The 16,748-nt window shown below is 39.6% G+C and overlaps 1 protein-coding gene and 1 long non-coding RNA gene across 7 annotated transcripts in view; both read right to left on the bottom strand.

Moving 5' to 3' along the window:
• Positions 1-3,221: 3,221 nt before the first annotated feature.
• Positions 3,222-3,729, bottom strand: LOC121841812. The gene is made up of 2 exons (XR_006080768.1): positions 3,664-3,729; positions 3,222-3,629 (listed from the first exon to the last, which is right to left on the bottom strand). It is a non-coding gene; the product is annotated as an uncharacterized LOC121841812 (long non-coding RNA).
• An 84-nt stretch (positions 3,730-3,813) lies between these two features.
• Positions 3,814-16,748, bottom strand: part of si:dkey-27h10.2 — a 31,679-nt gene continuing 18,744 nt past the window's right edge. For 4 of the 6 annotated variants that reach the window (XM_024402980.2, XM_024402979.2, XM_024402977.2 and 1 more), the window contains exon 10: positions 3,814-4,248. The gene's annotated coding sequence lies outside the window, so the exon portion shown is untranslated. Of the gene's footprint in view, positions 4,249-6,200; positions 6,726-16,748 lie in introns of those variants that run through there. The other 2 variants (XM_024402978.2, XM_042311989.1) reach the window with 1 other exon arrangement.

Here is a 16,748-nt window from a genome sequence, read left to right as displayed (position 1 = left end):
TCCAAACATTACAGTGTTGATGTCCCATTGAATATTCATGGGACATTTGGGGTAGGTATAACATAAGACAAAAAAAAAGACCCCAAAAAAGTGTTTGAGTGAGAGGACTAACTGGTTTCTTTCCCCAGGTGGCCACACACCTCTCCAAAGTAACGTCGATGCACTTTTATGACTCACAGAGTCTTTACCTATAAGTTGTTGTTTTGTCAGCTCTCCTAGCTGCTGTTGAGGAACTAGAGCAAGCAGACTTGTTGAACACTGACCCGTATTTGTCATTTTGTTTGTGTATAAAGTATTTGGCAACAAGAATTTTAAAATAAATCAAAATCACTGTAATTTCAATGGTCTTGTTATCATTGCAATAGTAACATATTATATCCTTCTTGTTAAAAACATGAGTAGTGTTCAAATCGGTAAATACACGGTAAATACGTATTCAGGAAGGTTTCCCCAAAGATCTATCACAGATTGACATTTGTTGAACACATTCGTGAGTAAGATTTTCACCTTTTTCGCAGAAAACGCAGATATCATCAATAGATGTAGAAACGAGCTCATTCTGTTCAGAACAACCCAGGGTATGACGCCATGTCATCTTGTAACTGTACATCAAGCTTAGTGATCATAAACGTTGACTCTGTGTATGACATGAGTTTTATGACATGGAAATGTGAAGCATACATTTGGACTAACTGGTGTTTGGCTTGTATGACATCAAACCGGTATATTTATTATAATCCTAATCACCTCGTCTTTCAAAATACATGGAGTCCTCTTTATTTACAGCATTTCTCTCACTCAGACAACACAATTTTGTTGTTGTTGCGTGCGGTGTTCAAATTCAGAACCGCTGTCAGTCAAAACCAATACTGAACTGTGAAGTGGAGACCTTGAACTCTGACTCCATGTATAGCATGTTACTGTATAGCCATCGCGTCCAATTTAAACGCTTATCAGTGTCCAAATATGCTATTTTGAATCCGTGTACACACCTTTAAATTAGTGGATTTGGCTATTTCAGACACCCGTTGATGATAGGTGTATAAAATCGAGCACACAGTCATGCAATATTCATAAACAAACACTGGCAGTAGAATGGCCTTATTGAATAGCTCAATGACTTTCAATGTGACACCATCATAGGATGCCACCTTTCCAGTCAGTTCGTCAAATTTCAGCCCTGCTAGAGATGCCTCTGTCAACTGTAAGTGCTGTTATTGTGAAGTGGAAACTTCTAGGAGCAACAACGGCTCAACCGCGAAGTGGTAGGGCACACAAGCTCACAGAACGGGACTGCTTCATGAAATGGATTTCCATAGGAGAGCATCTGCACACAACCCTAAGATCACCATGCGCAATGCCAAACGTTGGCTGGAGTGGTGTAAAGCTCGCTGCTTTTGGACTCTGGAGCAGTGGAAACGCTTTCTCTGGAGTGATGAATCACGCTTCACCATCTGGCAGTCCGACGGACGAATCTGGGTTTGGCGGATGCCAGGAGAATGCTACCTGCCCCAATGCATAGTGCCAACTGTAGGAGGAATAATGGTAATGGGGCTGTTTTTCATGTTTTGGGCTAGGACCCTTAGTTCCAGTGAAGGGAAATCTAACGCTACAGCATATAATGACATTCTAGACCATTTTGTGCTTCCAACTTTGTGGCAACAGTTTGGGGAAATCCCTTTCCTGTTTCAGCATGACAATGCCCCCTTTCGTAAACAGAGATCCATACAGAAATGGTTTGTCGAGATCGGTGTGAAAGAACTTAACTGGCCTGCACAGCCCTGACCTCAATCCCATCAACCACCTTTGGAACGTCGACTGTGAGCCAGGTCTTATTGCCCAACATTAATGGCTGACCGCACTAATGCTCTTGTGGCTGAAAGGAAGCAAGTCCCCGCAGCAATGTTCCAGCATCTAGTGGAAACCCTTCCTAGAATAGTGGAGGCTGTTATAGCAGCAAAAGGGGGGACCAACTCCATATTAATGCCCATGATTTTGGAATGAGATGTTCGAACGAGCAGGTGTCCACATACTTTTGGTCATGTAGTGTATGTTTAGAAGTTCTAATATACCAGATTCTGAACAGGGAGAAGTTCTAGTGGCCACCTTCTTGCCCTGATCACCTCTGATAAGCCCCCCTCCACATCCTCAGAATAGCACCCAGAAAGAGGGTCCACCATAACCCCTTTCTCTTTGCTTTCACCCTTTGACGCAAGCATCCGAATCATCCGGCCCTCCTGTAAAAATAAACAGCGTATAAATAGGGGATACCAAGAAGGATCCGAATACATTTGGATCCAGTTCAGTTCAGGAGGAGGATGGGAGGAGGAGGGTAGTATTCTGCCTCCTTTAGCTGGTTGGCGCGAGGCCCCAATGACTGTGGTCAGGTTTGAAGGGTATGAGCCTGCATTCCAGTGCCTCTCCTGCCGTCACAAACTCACCACAAGGCCCAACGCAGCATTTCAGCTCTTAATGGTGGATTAAGATGTAAAAACCACCCGATTGGTCCGCTGGCTGTAGGGACTGGTGTTATCACCTGGCGTTGTCACTAGGCAGAACGGGACAGAAGCCCTGGAGACAAGCTTCATATAGCACCTGGAACAGGCCCAAAAACTAGGCACTAGATGGGTGGTACTATAACTACATTACATAAGACTTTAAAAAGTATGTATGATCACGATAGTCAAAAGTAAGCGTTAATGCACAAGACTTTGCATTGTTAGGGAATAACTACAGCTCCATCGGTGTGAGAAGGCACACGGGCGAAGGACTTCACCCTGAAGGAGTTGTAGCTACAATGTCATGGTCCATCCATGTTCCAAGGCTATATTCAAGGTGATGATGAGCTGGCTATTGAACGCCAGTCCAGCTTAAAGAGCCCTGCTAGAGACTTGAGGGACTGCTGCACTGCAGTCCCAGGAATGTGTGGCAGAGTGTCAGGGAATTCCTGTCTTTTAACGCTGTCACTTTGAAGCGAACACATTTTGCACCTGTAGCCCGTGTTTACACTTACCAAAACCTGACCGGCTGGACCGGAGGTGGGATGCTGGACAGTTGGCCGGTCAGCAAGGAGAAATGACATGTTTGAGACTATGGGAACCGTGATAAAATGACAGCTTTTTTAAAAAGGTTTCTTGAAATGTTTTTTCCCCCTTGAATAATCTGAGAGAAGGAAGTGTTGTCTCCACGCTTTTAGAAAAACCACAACTAGATGCTGCAGATGTTTTTGATCGATTTATTAAAAATGTACAAACAAGAGAAACAGGTGTTCTAGACAGAGCATTATTTATTGAAACGTCTTCTAGACAACTTAGCTTTTTACATTTTATTTGTGTCAAGATTTCAGACTTAAAAAATATTGTGACACACTACATTGGGATGTTTGTGAATGAGTGTGTAGAAAGAGGATAAACTATCCTTTAAAGGAAATAGTTTGCAATTGTTGCCCATGTCCCACCTCTCCCAGCTGTTTCTCCCTAAAGACATACTTCCTATTACACCTCTCCCAGCTGTTTCTCCCTAAAGACATATTTCCTATTACACCTCTCCCAGCTGTTTCTCCCTAAAGACATATTTCCTATTACACCTCTCCCAGCTGTTTCTCCCTAAAGACATATTTCCTATTACACCTCTCCCAGCTGTTTCTCCCTAAAGACATTACACCTCTCCCAGCTGTTTCTCCCTAAAGACATATTTCCTATTACACCTCTCCCAGCTGTTTCTCCCTATTACACCTCTCCCAGCTGTTTCTCCCTAAAGACATATTTCTTTACCCTCTCCCAGCTGTTTCTCCCTATTACACCTCCCTAAAGACTCCCAGCTGTTTCTCCCTAAAGACATATTTCCTATTACACCTCTCCCAGCTGTTTCTCCCTAAAGACATACTTCCTATTACACCTCTCCCAGCTGTTTCTCCCTAAAGACATACTTCCTATTACACCTCTCCCAGCTGTTTCTCCCTAAAGACATACTTCCTATTACACCTCTCCCAGCTGTTTCTCCCTAAAGACATACTTCCTATTACACCTCTCCCAGCTGTTTCTTTCTGTCATAGCGAAGCTATATCACAGTATCACTTTAATTTCCCCTGGATCATGAACCAACACTGCTATCTTCTTAGCTAAATTGTTTATAGACAGAGAAAACATCAACTTAATCAACTAGCCTATATAATATGAATTGAAAGAAATACTTTGTTTTCAGGCGTTTCCGATGACTTGACCTTTTACTTCACGTTTTTTCTTCAGCCTAAAGAACACAAAGAAAACAACGTGGAAGTCAGCATGAGGTCAGTGGGTCACGATTCAAATGGTTCATTTTGTTGTGCAGAACAGTTATTCATCTGTAAAGCTCTTAGCTTCAACCTTTGCTAATCCTGCTTTGTAATCGATAGAGCGTCACGATGGGGAGATCAAACTGGGCCACCTTTCAGGGCTTTTTAACTTTCTCCTCAGTTTTCTCCATCTATATTTCTACCTGGCTGGATTTTCCTGGAAAGTTGTGTCCTTAGTCATCCTGTGACACCACTATCCTTGCTCTCATCAACTATAACCCCCTGCCATACCTTCTGCTTTGACCATGTTTACGTGGCCTCTGACCTTTGCTGAAACATCTGTTTGCGGGACAGGATACCGGACATGGGGAAAAAAACAACAACTATTGAATTGATTTATGATGACCCTTTTATGGATTCTTCGAACCGGTGTATGCCCCCTAGGTGTGAAGACCGTGGAGTTGAGGTGGTTCAACTCCTTAAAAAGCCATTGATGACTTCGACTAGATTAACTTTTAGATTGACAAAAAGCTGCGTGTACAGATTTCATACATAAAACTCCTACATACCCAAATAAGAATTGAAGGCAGCTAACAGATGCTTATTGGATATCTATGGAGTGGAGTACATCACCAAATCAATGGAAACAGACCATGCTGTAGGAGTGTCTCATCCTCACAGCTCTTATATCCTGCCGTTGCACTTTCAAATGTGACCCCCCCCCCGGTAATCTCAAATGCATGCAATAAAAAGGAGACCAGGTAACAGAGAACAGCTTTATGTGATTACTAAGAGGCTGATTGCATATTGCAGAGCTTATGTGATTACTAAGGGTCTGATTGCATATTGCAGGACAGGTGAGCTCTCGCACAGCTCTGGCTGGGCTAAACTGAGCTAAAGTTGAGCCATATAGGAACAGATAGGGATCTGTGTGGAGAGAACCCCCAGTTAGGCAGTTACTATAGTGAAGGAGAAACCTAGTCACTGAAAGGCTTGACATTCCACTGGGGATTTAGTGACTCTGGGGGAAATGCTACTAAGGCTAACCTGAGTCCAGCGAGAGACTACCACCTCCTCAATCTGGTCTCTGAACAAGAGCTCAAATGCTGGGTTACAAAAGTAGTGATTACATTTGATTAGATTGCTCACATTGTAGTAAGGCCTAGGAGTCAAGTGTTTGAACTGTAGCGGAGGTAAGTTTCCACCTATCATTTTGTTAACGGATAGTAATAGACCAAAACCTCAGCCGGTTTTCAGTCTCATTACCTACAACATGCATTAACCTGTTTACTACCTTCACCTTTACCCCCCTCTAAAAACAGGTGGAAACTAAGTGAAATCCGAAATCCTTTGTCCTAAACTGACTATATACCTGTTTTATTATTGCTTTATGACATCACAGAGGGAAAGTTTCAAACATGACAATTTATCACCGCTCTTTCCATCTCCTCTGGGCTTTTACAGCGTGCAGTAAAGCAGATCTGGCCTTTTGGAAACGTCCACTCGTCATCACAATGGTCTCCTCTAAACTACCTGTTCCACGCAGTCAATATTCCTACACTGCATGGTAGAATACAATAGAACTGTAATTGTCCATTTTGTCATAAAGACATTTTTGTCCATAAAGACGTTTGTGGAAACACTTTGAATGAAAGGGCAATGCATGTGTCTAAGCTAATTACCTACCTATTAGTATGGGCATGTAAAACCGCAAAATAACCAATGAGAGAAAATAACTAGGGAAGCAAAAACTGTTTGATCTGACAGATTAACAACTGAAAGGTTAAGTGCTGAAAAGTTTAATAGCTAATCGTAATAGCTTTTAGGTCAAAGCAATGCAGCGATTTACTACATATTTAGTATGCAGTTGTTAATATCAATGTGAAAGCTTGCTGAGGAAGAACACAACCGCAAGTTCAATTAAAGGTACAGTGTTTCTTCTAATGGGTTTATGTGCAATATATGCATAGTGCATTACATTAACAACAACAAAAGCCAAATTCATTATAGTCATGAATATGCACAGCCCTGCGTCAACTTGCATTACTGTTTCTCAACTAGTCACATTTCACTATCAAACATCCCCATTTTAAAACCACCATAAACACACATCAAAATGTAGCAATAGTGGCAGAAGTGTAACATACCTAAAGCTTTAATTTAAAGTAAACTGTTCTTACACCTGGAGAGTGGGGAGAAAAGTCCCCCAACTGCGATGACAAACACACTGAAAGACACAGGCATATTAAGCCGTGGTGTGACTCGTCAGTTTGGGCCTGAGGAAGGAATGTTGGAGGTTGGAGCTGATGCTTGAGGCGATACCAGCAGGTGAATGTCCATCTTTCACCAAGTCTCTGATCACTGTAGGCCCAGAGGCCCGGAGAGTAGGTTCGACCCAGGAGGAGTGGACAGGAATGCTAAAACAACCCATTTTGTTGGATGGGGACACCGGCTGAAAATACAACAAGCAGAAGATGGTGACAGGTCTATCCCTTACATACTATTGAAGTCACAGACAGTATAACATTATGGGGATGGACATTCAACTGTTATGGCTGCTGCTCCTTCCAAACAGTGTGCCTCCAGGACAGAATCTGACCACATAGGGACTGTCAATGAGATCAGAACGATGACTGGTTTGGTACTGTGACGTCAGTCCATCCAGAGATAGTAAGATAGTTTGAAATACCATGCTCTCTCTTGACTGATGTAGAGATTTGGTTATGGCTCATGAGAATAGAAATACCTTATCAGGAACTAAGACTAAATCCATCCACAGTACTTATTGCTTTGTACATAGAAAGGTAACAGTATTTGTGAATGAGTGTGGAGAAGGCATCACCAGGGCCCAGTTATCTATCTAGATTTCACCTATCGGATAGGATTAAATGCATAGAAATAGAATGAATAGAACATAGTAATTATTGATTTGAATTGGGACACCCGTTCTATAAATTTAAATGGTATCCGATTGCCAAAATCCGGCTAGATAACTTTTGAAAAACTGAGCCTAGGGGCTCTAGAGGAGCTGAAAGGATCGGCCACTTCCCTAATCCGGCATTTGGCAGGCGGACTCAATTCCCCGGAGATTATCTGGATAATCCTGCCCCAGGGGAATTCTGTTCAGTAAACAAAGCCTGACATTAGTTCTGCTGACTACTAGAGACGTTCGACTAACTGCACCTCCCAACTCCCCACAAATGATTTTCTGAACTCTTAGTAGGTACTCAAAGCACTGACTGTTTGTAAAACAACTGGAAGTGACAGATGGTGTTGGTCAGAGGAACTGTAAGGGTTTTGTTCAATGGCTGGATTATTGTCCTTCATTGTTAGTCTAGGATACCAGATTTCAACTTCAGAGTATAGATACGTATAGATCTTAATTTGATCACCCTGTTGCAGGAGAACTTTCCTGCAATGCATGACATTTAAAACTCGTGGACTATTTGAGGTTCAAAAAGGTTTAGTAATTCCACAATGAAATTTCAGAGTTGATTTTCCCTTACGAAACATGTATTTACCCCTACAAAAATGTAGATGAATTATAATCCACATTTCCTGTTGCAAACGGTCTCAAATTAAGATCCTACATCTTCAATAGTCTCCTTTGTAAAGCTCAATGGAACATCCGGATGCAATAATAGAATAGAGTAGTAGCCTCTATCTCTAGGAATAGTGTCTGGGCAAAGTGGGCATCACATCATAGCATGCTACCAGATCACACACACAATGTCAAGTGCTGCTGCTAGCCGCAATGAAGATAGGTGCTATTCGGAAAACCCTGTGTCGAACAACTGGTCCCTATTTAGAGAGCTGGGTGATCCCTGATAAGCTAAGCTACCAAGGTGTAAATACCATTTCCATATAGCATATCAAACTTATAGCCATATTATTTTATTGCCATTGCCTTTCTATCGTCTGCTTTCCTTTGTTGACAGACCGGTATTATTATTATTATTATTATTATAATAAAGCGAAGTCAATAATGGTGTGTGTCTTACAGCACTTGGCAACCAGCTGTCTGCTAGCATGGCGGGAATACAAGAGAGAGAAGGGAAAATGTGACAGCTACGGTGGAACTCTTGGGAAGAGTCTAAAATAAACACTCAAAAAAGGTCAGAGGTCACCGTCCTCTGACATCCATCAAAGATGGGTAAGGTAGAGGGTATGGTGAACAGTGAAATGGTAAATGTGAGCTCTTAAGAATTATCTTCCTTTACTTGGCTTGTGTGTGTGTGTGGCATCTTTTTATTTTATAGGTGCAATATGCAGAAATCGCTCTTCCATTTCCTGGTTGCTAAAATTCTAATAGTTCGCCTAATTTTAGTTTATGTGACCAAACAAGCAATGTATAGTGTAGAGTGTATAGTGTATAGTGTAGAGTGTATAGTGTAGAGTGTATAGTGTAGAGTGTATAGTGTATAGTGTATAGTGTATAGTGTAGAGTGTATAGTGTATAGTGTAGAGTGTATAGTGTATAGTGTATAGTGTATAGTGTATAGTGTGTAGGGTATAGTGTATAGTGTATAGTGTATAGTGTATAGTGTATAGTGTATAGTGTATAGTGTATAGTGTATAGTGTATAGTGTATAGTGTATAGTGTATAGTGTATAGTGTATAGTGTATAGTGTATAGTGTATAGTGTATAGTGTATAGTGTATAGTGTATAGTGTATAGTGTATAGTGTATAGTGTAGTGTATAGTGTAGAGTGTGTATAGTGTATAGTATAGTGTAGTGTATAGTGTAGAGTGTATAGTGTAGAGTGTATAGTGTAGAGTGTATAGTGTAGAGTGTATAGTGTAGAGTGTATAGTGTATAGTGTATAGTGTATAGTGTATAGTGTATAGTGTATAGTGTAGAGTGTATATAGTGTATAGTGTATAGTGTATAGTGTATAGTGTAGAGTGTATAGTGTAGAGTGTATGTAGTGTAGAGTGTATAGTGTAGAGTGTATAGTGTAGAGTGTATAGTGTAGAGTGTATAGTGTAGAGTGTATAGTGTAGAGTGTATAGTGTATAGTGTAGAGTGTATAGTGTAGAGTGTATAGTGTAGTGTAGAGTGTATAGTGTAGAGTGTGTAGAGTGTATAGTGTATAGTGTATAGTGTAGTGTATAGTGTATAGTGTATAGTGTATAGTGTAGTGTATAGTGTATAGTGTAGAGTGTATAGTGTAGTGTAGTGTATAGTGTAGAGTGTATAGTGTATAGTGTATAGTGTAGAGTGTATAGTGTAGAGTGTATAGTGTATAGTGTATAGTGTATAGTGTATAGTGTATAGTGTATAGTGTATAGTGTATAGTGTATAGTGTATAGTGTATAGTGTATAGTGTATAGTGTAGTGTATAGTGTATAGTGTATAGTGTATAGTGTAGAGTGTATAGTGTAGAGTGTATAGTGTATAGTGTAGAGTGTGTATAGTGTAGAGTGTATAGTGTAGTGTATAGTGTAGAGTGTATAGTGTAGAGTGTATAGTGTGTATAGTGTAGAGTGTATAGTGTAGTGTATAGTGTAGAGTGTATAGTGTAGAGTGTATAGTGTAGAGTGTATAGTGTAGAGTGTATAGTGTAGAGTGTATAGTGTAGAGTGTATAGTGTAGAGTGTATAGTGTAGAGAGTGTATAGTGTAGAGTGTATAGTGTAGAGTGTATAGTGTAGAGTGTATAGTGTAGAGTGTATAGTGTAGTGTATAGTGTATAGTGTATAGTGTATAGTGTATAGTGTAGAGTGTATAGTGTAGAGTGTATAGTGTATAGTGTAGAGTGTAGAGTGTAGTGTAGTGTAGAGTGTATAGTGTATAGTGTATAGTGTATAGTGTATAGTGTATGTAGTGTAGAGTGTATAGTGTATAGTGTAGAGTGTATAGTGTAGAGTGTAGTGTATAGTGTAGAGTGTAGTGTAGTGTATAGTATAGTGTAGAGTGTATAGTGTAGAGTGTAGAGTGTATAGTGTATAGTGTATAGTGTAGTGTATAGTGTATAGTGTATAGTGTAGAGTGTATAGTGTAGAGTGTATAGTGTATAGTGTAGTGTATAGTGTAGAGTGTGTAGTGTATAGTGTAGTGTATAGTGTAGAGTGTATAGTGTATAGTGTATAGTGTATAGTGTATAGTGTATAGTGTATAGTGTAGAGTGTATAGTGTAGAGTGTAGAGTGTAGAGTGTATAGTGTAGAGTGTATAGTGTAGAGTGTATAGTGTAGAGTGTATAGTGTATAGTGTATAGTGTATAGTGTATAGTGTAGTGTATAGTGTAGAGTGTATAGTGTAGAGTGTATAGTGTAGAGTGTATAGTGTAGAGTGTATAGTGTAGAGTGTATAGTGTAGAGTGTATGTAGAGTGTATAGTGTAGTGTATAGTGTAGAGTGTATAGTGTAGAGTGTATAGTGTAGAGTGTATAGTGTAGAGTGTATAGTGTATAGTGTAGTGTAGTGTAGTGTAGTGTATGTAGTGTATAGTGTAGAGTGTATAGTGTAGAGTGTATAGTGTAGAGTGTATAGTGTGTATAGTGTAGAGTGTATAGTGTAGAGTGTATAGTGTGTATAGTGTAGAGTGTATAGTGTAGAGTGTATAGTGTAGAGTGTATAGTGTAGAGTGTATAGTGTAGAGTGTATAGTGTATAGTGTATAGTGTAGTGTATAGTGTATAGTGTAGAGTGTATAGTGTATGTAGTGTATAGTGTATAGTGTAGTGTATAGTGTAGAGTGTATAGTGTAGAGTGTATAGTGTAGAGTGTATAGTGTAGTGTAGTGTATAGTGTAGAGTGTATAGTGTAGAGTGTATAGTGTATAGTGTATGTAGTGTATAGTGTATAGTGTAGTGTAGTGTATAGTGTAGTGTAGTGTATAGTGTAGAGTGTATAGTGTATAGTGTAGTGTATAGTGTATGTATAGTGTATAGTGTATAGTGTAGAGTGTATAGTGTATAGTGTATAGTGTATAGTGTAGAGTGTATAGTGTAGTGTAGTGTGTATAGTGTAGAGTGTATAGTGTAGAGTGTATAGTGTATAGTGTATAGTGTATAGTGTAGAGTGTATAGTGTAGAGTGTATATAGTGTAGAGTGTATAGTGTATAGTGTAGTGTAGTGTATAGTGTAGAGTGTATAGTGTATAGTGTAGAGTGTATAGTGTATAGTGTATAGTGTATAGTGTATAGTGTATAGTGTATAGTGTATAGTGTATAGTGTAGAGTGTATAGTGTAGAGTGTATAGTGTATAGTGTAGTGTATAGTGTATAGAGTGTAGAGTGTATAGTGTATAGTGTAGAGTGTATAGTGTATAGTGTAGAGTGTATAGTGTATAGTGTAGAGTGTAGAGTGTAGAGTGTAGAGTGTATAGTGTATAGTGTATAGTGTATAGTGTAGTGTAGTGTAGAGTGTATAGTGTAGAGTGTATAGTGTATGTATAGTGTATAGTGTATAGTGTATAGTGTATAGTGTATAGTGTAGAGTGTATAGTGTATAGTGTAGAGTGTATAGTGTATAGTGTAGAGTGTATAGTGTATGTATAGTGTAGAGTGTATAGAGTGTATAGTGTATATAGTGTGTATAGTGTATAGTGTAGAGTGTATAGTGTAGTGTATAGTGTATAGTGTAGAGTGTATAGTGTAGTGTAGAGTGTATAGTGTATAGTGTATAGTGTATGTATAGTGTATAGTGTAGAGTGTATAGTGTATAGTGTAGAGTGTATAGTGTAGAGTGTATAGTGTATAGTGTATAGTGTATAGTGTAGAGTGTATAGTGTATAGTGTATAGTGTAGTGTATGTAGTGTATAGTGTATAGTGTAGAGTGTATAGTGTATAGTGTAGAGTGTATAGTGTAGAGTGTATAGTGTATAGTGTATAGTGTATAGTGTATAGTGTATAGTGTATAGTGTATAGTGTATAGTGTAGAGTGTATAGTGTATAGTGTAGTGTATAGTGTATAGTGTATAGTGTATAGTGTATAGTGTATAGTGTAGAGTGTAGAGTGTAGAGTGTATAGTGTAGAGTGTATAGTGTAGAGTGTATAGTGTATAGTGTATAGTGTAGAGTGTATAGTGTATAGTGTATAGTGTATAGTGTATAGTGTATAGTGTATAGTGTAGAGTGTATAGTGTATAGTGTATAGTGTATAGTGTATAGTGTAGAGTGTATAGTGTATAGTGTATAGTGTATAGTGTATAGTGTATAGTGTATAGTGTATAGTGTATAGTGTATAGTGTAGAGTGTATAGTGTATAGTGTATAGTGTATAGTGTATAGTGTAGAGTGTATAGTGTAGAGAATCATTATACCATCTATACCGCTGTGAAATACCTTATGAAAATACAAAAAAATATGTTCTGTTTGAAGCTGGTGTATGAAACAAAGTAAAATTCGCAACAACGAAAGGTAAGAATAGAAATATTGCACCTAGAACATATCTACCACTTCTTAGAGTTGAGAACGACACATTTCTATGTGAATTTTGTTGTGTCCCCCAAACAGTTACATATTGCAGCTTTAAGTGAGTGCAGGTCTAGATGTTCCTCGAGGACAATTCCCTCTAGCTCAACCTCTGCATGGACATGTCTCAGTGACCACTAAAGAATGTGGGTGTGTCTCCTAGGACACAGGGAGTACATCACTCTCCTCCTTGTGTTCAGCGTATACCCTTTAATTAGGTTGCGCTGACCTCTGACCTTTTCATTTAGCTTCCACCGCAAAGGGTCACTGAAGGTCAAGGAACCCAAGCAGGAAGTTGGACCGACCCCACCTAGCGGTTTTGTGATGTGGAGACAAGTTCAGGAAGTGAACATGTGAGATGTGTGTGGTATTATACAAACTAGATCTGACTGACCTCTGGACCAGATAGCAGTGGTAAAAGCACCGCCGATATGACTAATGGGTTGGGGCATGGTTTCACGTCACATAAAGGAGAGATACTTCCTTTCATAAAGAGAGGCACAGTATAGTGTGTAAAAATATCACGGACCAGGGCTAGCAATAAAGCTAAGGAACAAGGCTAATCAGCTTACTACGCAACAAGAGTTTGATAGCAATGGAAGGCTATATTTTAGGCGACTATATGAGTATGATTAAACAGCTAAACTATAATTCAAACAGAGTGAGAGAGAGAGAGAAAGAGAGAGAAAGAGAGAAAGAGAGAAAGAGAACGAGAAAGAGACAGTGGTTGGAGGAGGTTGGAGTTCCTCATTGGTTATAGATAGCTCTCAAGCATCTGTTTGACTTGACCCCATTTGTCAAGGTTTCAGCTTCTTCTACAAAGGCAAGCCATGACCACATAATGGGGCTTGCTTTCAAAACAACCTGCCTCTAAATTGTTTGGAAAGCCATGTCCTCTAGCACAGGCTACACATGAAGGTTGACATGGTGTTAACATTGGTGGAGATCCATAATAGTCAATGAGCCTAACGGTATCTAAACTAGCTAAGGGGTTATCTGAATTTTGTCTTTGATTGACTTGTATACTTAGGGTTGTTATAGCAAACAACTGCCACTAAATCAACTGGCTGAACTAGCAAATGTTTTTTTCACTCAGTTATTGGATTTTTCACAAGATGAATTTGACACCCAGGATGCTCTGACCTCTGCCACAGAAAGGGATAGTGTTTCAATAGCGAGCAGCTAGCTAGCTACATTAGCTACATTCCACCCACACCAGCAGCTGTGTACGGTACTGTGAGGCAGGGCTGCATCCTAACGTTTAAATATAGTAATGGTTAAATACACTAATGGTTTCACTGAGTGTTGGTAAAACCTTTCTTTTAAAAATACATTTAAAAAACAGGAAAAGGGCGAAGGGCAAAGGGCTACGACCAGGTCATGACAGATGCGAAGCTAACAGGAAGCCTTGGGTGAGCCAAATGTTTATAGTACATTAATTAGCACCTGTAAGTGGCCCTCTTGTAAATTTACCCTCTTGCATTCTAAACACATTTAGATGGTCCGAAACACACCTGACCGCTAAAGCCAAAGGAAAAGACAGCTGGGTTGCAGTTGTAGGAAGTGTTTCTGTTTACCAAAAAAAGTGAATATACTCCCACGTGGAATATTTATTTATTTATTTAACCTTTATTAAACTAGGCTAGTCAGTAAAGAACGAATTATAATTTACAACGACGGCCTACCAAAAGGCACAAGTCCTCCTGCGGGGACAAGGGCTGGGATTAAAAATAAAAATTGGACAAAAACACACATCACGACAAGAGAGAAAACACAGCACTACATAAAGAGAGACCTAGGACAACAACACAGCACGGTAGCAACACAACATGGAAGCAGCACAAAACATGGTACAAACATTATTGGCACAGACAACAGCAGAAAGGCTAAGAAGGTAGAGACAACAATACATCACACAAAGCAGCCACAACTGTCAGTAAGAGTGTCAAAGATTGAATAAACAGTGCATTCAGACCCCTTAACTTGTTCCACATTTGTTACTTTACAGCCTTATTCTAAAATGGATTACATTTTATCCCCTCATCAATCTACACACAATACCCCATAATGACAAAGAGAAAACCGGTTTTTAGAAATGTATTAGGAAAATAATTTACTTACATTAGTATTCAGACCCTTCTCTATGAGACTCAAAACTTTGCTCAGGTGCATCCTGTTTCCATTGATCATCCTTGAAATGTTTCTACAACTTCATTTGAGTCTACCTATAGTAAACTCAATTGATTGGACATGATTTGGAAAGGCACACACCTGTCTATATAAAGTCCCACAGTTGACAGTGCACTTCAGAGCAAAAACCAAGCCATGATGTAGAAGGAATTGTCCGTAGAGCTCTGAGACAGGATTGTGTCGAGGCAGAGATCTGGGGAATGGTACCAGATCTCTTGGTACCAGACGCTTGTTGTGTCATACCTAAGAAGACATGAGGCTGTAATCGCTGCCAAAGGTGCTTCAACAAAGTACAGAGTAAAGGGTCTGCATACTTATGTAAAATGTGATATTTCAGTTATTTGATTTTTTTGCAAACATTTCTAAAAACCTGTTTTGCTTTGTCATTATGGGGTATTGTGTGTAGATTGATGAGGACAAAAAACAACTTAATCAATTTTAGAATAAGGCTGTAACGTAACAAAATGTGGAAAAAGTCAAGGGGTCTGTATAATTTCCGAATGCACTGTACATGTCAAAAGTTGACACACCTACACCAACTTTTTCTTTATTTTTACTATTTTCTACATTGTAGAATAATAGTGAAGACATCAAAACTATGAAATAACACATATGGAATCATGTAGTAACCAGAAAAGTGTTAAAAATATATAATTATTGGCATTCTCTCAACCAGCTTCACCTAGAATGCTTTTCCAACAATCTAGAAGGAGTTCCCACATATGCTTGCCTAGTTGTTGGCTGCTTTTCCTTCACTCTGCGTTCCAACTCATCCCAAACCATCTCAATTGGGGGTGAGATCGGGTGATTGTGGAGGCCAAGTCATCTGCTGCAGCACTCCATCACTCTCGTTCTTGTTCAAATAGCCCTTACACAGCCTGGAAGTGTGTTGGGTTATTGTCCTGTTGAAAAACAAATGAAAGTCCCACTATGCACAAACCAGATGGGACGGCGTATTGCTGCAGAATGCTGTGGTAGCCTTGCTGGTTAAGTGTGTCTTGAATTCTAAATAAATCAGAGACAGGGTCACCTGCAAAGCAACCCCCACACCATCGAACCTCCTCCTCCATGCTTCACGGTGGGAACCATACATGCAGAGATCATCCGTTCACCTACTCTACGTCTCACAGAGAGCAGAGGTAACGCTGGGTCTTCCTTTCCTGTGGTGGTCCTTATGAGAGCCAGTTTCATCATAGCGCTTGATGGTTTTTGTGAATGCACTTGAAGAAACTTTCAAAGTTCTTGAAATGTTCCGTATTGACTGACCTTCATGTCTTAAAGTAATGGACTATCGTTTCTCTTTGCTTATTTGAGCGGTTCTTGCCATAATATGGACTTGGTCTTTTACCAAATAGGGCTATATCTGTATACCACCCCTACCTTGTCACAACACAACTAATTGACTCAAAGGCATTAAGAAGAAATTCCACAAATTAACAAGGCACACCTGTTAATTGAAATGCATTCCAGGTGACTACCTCATGGAGGTGGTTGAGAGAATGCCAAGAGTGTGCAAAGCTGTCATCAAGGCAAAGGGTGGCTACTTTGAAGAATCTCAAATATAAAATACATTTTGATTTGTTGAACACTTTTCTGGTTACTACATGATTCCATATGTGTTATTTCATAGTTTTGATGTCTTCACTATTATTCTACAATCGAGAAAATAGCAAAAATAAAGAAAAATCCTTGAATGAGTAGGTGTGTCTGGTCCTGTATATGTCAATAGATCCACTATTACAATCCGGCCTGGATCAGCACTACAAATAGAGGCAAACAAACAAGGTGTGAGAACTTGCAGAGAAATCAACCATCTGTGATGGATGCAGCACAGCAACGTCAAGCACTGGAGGTTGCTGAGGGGAGGA

This window comes from Oncorhynchus tshawytscha, linkage group LG34, assembly GCF_018296145.1.
Source record: "Oncorhynchus tshawytscha isolate Ot180627B linkage group LG34, Otsh_v2.0, whole genome shotgun sequence".
Classification (NCBI taxonomy): domain Eukaryota; kingdom Metazoa; phylum Chordata; class Actinopteri; order Salmoniformes; family Salmonidae; genus Oncorhynchus; species Oncorhynchus tshawytscha.
The sequence above is the reverse complement of the archived record's forward strand: the minus strand, read 5'-3'. Positions and strand labels throughout refer to the sequence as shown.